The sequence below is a fragment of the Condylura cristata genome, unplaced genomic scaffold (assembly GCF_000260355.1).
Source record: "Condylura cristata isolate star-nosed mole 26May11 unplaced genomic scaffold, ConCri1.0 scaffold00012, whole genome shotgun sequence".
Taxonomy (NCBI): Eukaryota; Metazoa; Chordata; class Mammalia; order Eulipotyphla; family Talpidae; genus Condylura; species Condylura cristata.
Window position 1 is genome coordinate 9,375,796 of NW_004567113.1, and position 6,106 is coordinate 9,381,901.

Below are 6,106 nucleotides of genomic sequence, written 5' to 3' on the forward strand. Positions count from 1 at the left end.
AAAAGAAACTACATTTCTTGACATCAGTGATGGTGCTGTATATTTAGCTTCGCTTGAGCTCGTACACATTCGCACACACAGACACACAGACACACACTCTCACACACACGGCCCCTCAGTCACACCTGTAACATAATACTGTCTAGACAGAGATTATTTTTGCATTTTTTTTCTTGATCTGCAAGTAATGTACTATGACAGACATCATCGTACAGCTCCACAAAGCTCTTAATATCTACTGAGCTCCATTGAGTCTTACATTATACACGATTATGCCAAATTCTTTCAAATGTTACTCACAATTCTGAAGAGCTTAAGGAAGATTATAGGCTTCAGATACACTTATGAATCATGCTCAGAGGAACATAGCAAATCAAACTGTATTTTCCTAGAGGGGATCTTCATTTCACACTTCAAGAACTGGTGATTCGGAAAACAATTTGTTCTCTAGCCAAAAATAGATGTACTAGATGCCAATGTAGAAAGTTATTGAAATGAATTCAAAGGAAAATAACTTGCCCTGCATTAGTAAGCCTGTGACTTCTCTCACAGCCTTATTAGATGGTGTCCCATACATTTTAGGAAATATCTTTGCAAGTTTCAGTCCTCACTTTGCTTGATTTGTTTCTTCAAATATTAAGTATAAATTATAGTAGGAGCAAGGTTTCAACTAGAGAGTCTCAATCCTGTCTTTTTATTAGTATCCTCTGGAAGATTTAAGACAATACTCAAACACAAGGCCCAGCACAAAGTAATTGAGCATTTCACTGGAGTGTGGACAGGATGATTTGGTGTTTAAGGTACTCCAAGTGATTGCAACTTTTGAGCAAAGAAAGGAGAGTACATGGCTCAGTAATGACCGACTAGGCTGAATAATGTCTGAAATGTTGGACTCAGGAAGTGATGCAATCTTTTTTTTTAATTCATTCAAGAAAACAATTGAAATCCAAACATAGGAGACTAAAGTCCTTTGTTTTGAGTTTTGTGTGGTCTCTCCCTTATATCATGAGCACCATCCCTCCTCAAATAGTTATTTTTCACCTGCTATTTTCTTAGTTCAGATTCAATATAGTTTCTACCAGTCCTTGTGTTATTTATTAGTATTTTTATTTAAATTCCTTTCCTATAATCAGCAAAGAAAAAGTTAGAAAATGTTCAACTGTACCTAAAACAAATCTAATTCAACAAATCTATTCTGAAGAAAACCAGAATTCCATTTTAAAATATGCCTCTTTGATATAAGGTTTATTTGGAACTGAAGGCAGTTGAAAAACAGCAGATGCAAGAAAGACAGTCTGGTTCTTCCTTTTCTTCCTAAAAGCAGAAGATAAAACTCCACGTGGAAATTCTCATCTCTGTATGGGGAAGACGCAGGGCGGCCCCCTCCCAGAGCTGAGAGAAATTATCTTTGCTAAACTAACCCTCAGGTCTAGTCTCTTGTCCACGCTCTCCCGCCTGGAGCCAGAATCCTGGTCTTGTCAATTCCTTACAAATATATTGTTTGTCCAACGGCTTTCCAATGTGGCCACTTCATCAGGTCTCCATTCTCTCATGAAAGCTCCTCTTTACTGTCTTATGCCTGTTGCATTCTGAAGCCTATCAGGAGACTACAAGGGTGAAGGAAAGTTTTCCCTCCCCTGTACTTCCTTTAGTTTCCACAATCAAAATATCTTTTGAAGTTCTTAAGCTTATTTTTTTTAAGGACAGGAAACTGCCCAAAATATGATACTCTCAAAACAACTGTATGCAAATGCTTTGGTCTCACAGGGCAAATGAAAATTTTCATTTTCAAAGTGAAATCTGAATAAGGTAGTAATCTGGTGATATTCTGAAAACCAGCCTTGATTAAAAAGCTAATGAACAATAAACTATTCCCTTGCATTTTCTTTTACTTCACACCTAAATAACAACTAAATGAGGGAAAACTACACCAATGAATAAATGTGTATGTCTAAAACAAATGAGGTATATGCTTTTAGTGTTCAAGCTTCTTAAGGGTGGTATATTAAGACACATAAGCAAGATTCACTAAATTGCTCAGGCTCCAAATATACCATTTAGCACCATGACCTATAGCAATAATTTCCCAAATGAAAGTGTGGTAAACTAAAATAAGTCACTCTAAGGTCCAAAGAGAATTGACATTTCCTCCCAAAGAATACAGTGATCAAGCATTAAAGAAAATCAGATTTTAATTCCTATATTATGTTTCAATCAACATATTTGATAAGAATAATCTTACTTTGGTGAAGTCTATATCCAAATGAGAGCTCCAAACTTATGTGACTTTTTAGCAAATGCCCCATAAAAAAGTACATGCAGATATACAGTAGCTGTTCTGAGAGATAATTGAGCAAACTAGTTGCAAGCCAAGCCTTAAAATACAGCCCAGAACTCCGGGTTCTACTTTGGTGATTGGCAAATGTTACTGCTACAGTATACTTGTCTTTCTACAATGAAAGCATATGAGAAAGGAAATCAACAATCCAGTCTGACTTCTACCTGTTTGGAAGACAGTGTGTATTAGAGACCTTTCACCTTTCTGAATTTTTTCCTAGCATAGAACAGATCCAAAATGTTTAGGATCTTCTTGCTTTGAGTACCCTCAAACATAGCCAGGAATTTATGCTTTCAAGTAAGGAAACTCCTGGAACTTAAACAGTCAAGATTGACTTAAGCATACATCTTCTTTTATGGGAATGGAAGTGCACTAAGCCAAAAGAAAGAAATAGGAACTTGAAAATCATAGGCTCAATTTGTACTACTTACTTGGCTTATTTTTGACTTAGTATTGTTAACTTCAATAATGTTAATGAGGGCCCTCCCTGGTGGCCCAGCGGGTTAAAGCACAGCACTAAGAAGCTAAAGCCACTTCCGCATAAGTTCGATCCCCACCTGCCCCAGAGGTGACCACATGGCGAGGCAGACCTCTCCTGACCCGCCCGCTGCTCCCCTCAGCAGTGTACTTCTTCGATCTGCCTGTTCTGCTCCCCACTCTGTCTCTGGTGAATCCTCTCACCCTCCGCATCTCTGACCTGTACCCCAGTTCTGTACTAATAAATAAATAAATCTAAAATAATAATAATAATAATGTTAATGAAAGGCATAAATACTCTCATTAGCAGTCAACAAATATTTATTGAATGCATCCCAAGTTCCATGTGCTGTTTGAGGTGCTGCATATACAGATGTGAACAATATTAAGTTGGTCTTACAAAAGTAGATTGCTAATCATAATATTCATTAGCTAGAATTTGATTAATTATTACTCTTTGAAAATAAACTGGAATTTGGGTAGGATATGAATTCTATCAGGAATTCTATCAGAGAACCAAGCAAATAGAGCAATTAAAGTTTCCAATTCTTCCGGCTGCCTTTGTCTTGAGGTCAGTTACATAAAGCCATAGGTCATGCCATTTACTATAATAAAATATCTCCAAGGTACCCCACAATTAAATATAGATTTTGAAAGCCTCTGAGAAATTGAGGCACATTGATCCACATCACCACTTGGGGTATTATAATTTTTTTTTACATGTTTTCAATCATGTAAGTGAAAGTAAGATATTCTGCTTGGTCCTGAATTAAACAGAAAGTTTGGTTCTCCAGAAGTTACTACTCCTAAAGAAAACAGGTTGTTAAAAGAATAATTGCACATGAATTTTCATACATATACAGAATTCTTGACCACAGTCCCTACTCTGCATTATGGAAGACAGGCACTAGTAATATAAATGAAGAAATAGAACAAATATGTCAAATAAAAATGCATATGGCAGGAGTTTGTATATACTCCTAAGTCAGCCACACTAAAAATATCTTTAAAAGAAAATTATATTCAACATTTATTGAATTCTGAATGTATAGAAGGCATCATACTGAAATAAATATCCAGCTTAATGATATAAAAATTTTACCATTAAGGTTTTATTTCAGAGACTTAATATCCTCTTTCAGTTTCTCCATTTATTATAATTGAGTGCTATCTTCATGAATCATGTTAGATGCTTTTTAATTTAAAGACCATATTTTGAAAGACCTGTCAATCTAGTTTAGATTATTTATATAATTATTATTATATAATTATAATAGATTATTATATAATAATAGATGATTATTATATTAAAGCTCAGCTTCGAAATAACCTTCCCTTTGCCTCTTATTCAGTAAACTTTTCCTTTCAAAAGTCCAAAGTATTGTCCAGAGATCTAGTTAAAGCATTACCAAGAAAAATATCTGACTCTATTGACTTATCATGTCAACTTAATATAATTATTTACTTAATAACAAACAGCAGACACAAAAATATGGGGATCATTCTCAACCAACATGCAGTTACCCCATATTCCTCTACATGACATAATAGCTCTCAACATGTATACATATTTCATATTTTCCAAACAGCACAGCAGAAGTGATTTTTAAAAATTAACAATGAAAATATCTTACCTCTTCAGTTCACAAAGACTTTCCCCCAGAAGGTCTCAACAATCAGGTTAAAGTTCTCACAGAGGAAATCTATCCCTAAGACAGCTGCTCTTGTGTTGATACTGAACCCTTCAGTGGTGGTGCAGGAATTTAAACTCTGTTTCAGCTCTTCACAGCCAATCAGTCATGAGCAGGGTGTGACTGACATCACAAGGTGTCACCGGGACTCCAGTACACCCACACTTCCTCCACTTTGCAGAGGCAGAATTTCTCTAAAAAGCTCTTGTGGTTCCCAAATGACTAGATTAGTTTCCATTAAATTGGAGATCTCCTGAAAGTTTTATTTTGATTTCTAAATATATATCATTCACATCCATGTAGACTTATGAGCTTCATAAACAATGACAATGTCTTCTACCACTGACATATTCCAGCAGACACATGACAGGGAAAGAGAAACAAGAGGTGGGTGGGAAGTTTCTGCTTAACGTACATTTCCAGGTTGTGCATGAAGAAAGTCACCTAAAATACTGGATTTGCTTAAAATGTTGGTGTGGGGAAGATGGACATTTGTTCTTTCCCTTTTCATCTTTTTTTTTTTTTAAGATTTATTTATTTCCACATACAGAACTGGAGTACAGGCCAGAGGTGAAGGGGCAGTGAGAAGATTCACAGAGACAGAGTGGGAAGCAGAACAGGCAGATCAATGAGGTACACTGCTGAGGGGAGCAGTGAGCAGGTCAGGATAGGGCTACTGTACCCCCTTTTCATCTTATAATAGCCTCTATTCTCGTTTCCTTTTCTTCTCCATGCCCAGTTCCCAAATTCTTCCTCATCAAGTGAAGTATCCACTTGCTAAGTCCTCTGGTGATTGAAAATGTTAAAGCACCTCATTAAGTACCTTTTGTTTCTAACCAAAAATCATTTAAATCTAACACTTTATGATATCCCACCTGCTTTCCATGTTTTGCTTTTAACTCTAGTGATTCTTTGAAATCAGAGTTGGATTAAGAGTAGTTGCATTGAGAGAAACTAATTTCCAAGAAAGTCCCCTCCATTCCTGAAAATGTAATGATGTGAATAAAATGGTATTTATCAGGACTCAGAATTGGGCACTGCAGGTTGTTGTGCAGAGCTAAAAGTGGGGTCAGCCCCACCCACTGAACATATTCCATTAACAATAACATGAACAGTAAACAAACATTTAAAGAATGTCTCTGGAATTTCAGTTCCTCAAAAGTGGGAATATTGTCTTGTTTGCTGGTGTATACCAATGACCTAATACTTACGCATGTTCCTGGATCATAATAAGCACTCAATAAGTACTTTCAGGAATGAGTGAATTAATTGACTTTAAAATAGGTCAAATTATTAGCTTGCCAGCAGTAGCCACACAATTCACCCTGACTTTCTTTCTTTCTTTTTTTTTTTTAAGATTTATTTATTTATTCATACAGAATTGGGGTACAAGCCAGAGGTACAGTGAGAGGCTTCACCAGAGACAGAGTGGGGAGCAGAACAGGCAGATCGATGAAGTACACTGCTGAGGGGAGCAGCTAGTGGGTCAGGAGAGGTCTGCTGCGCCATGTGGGTCACCTCTGGGGTTGGGGATTGAATTTGCACTGAAGTGGCTGTGGATAGCTTGCAGTGCTGCGTCCTAAACCACTGTACCATGAGG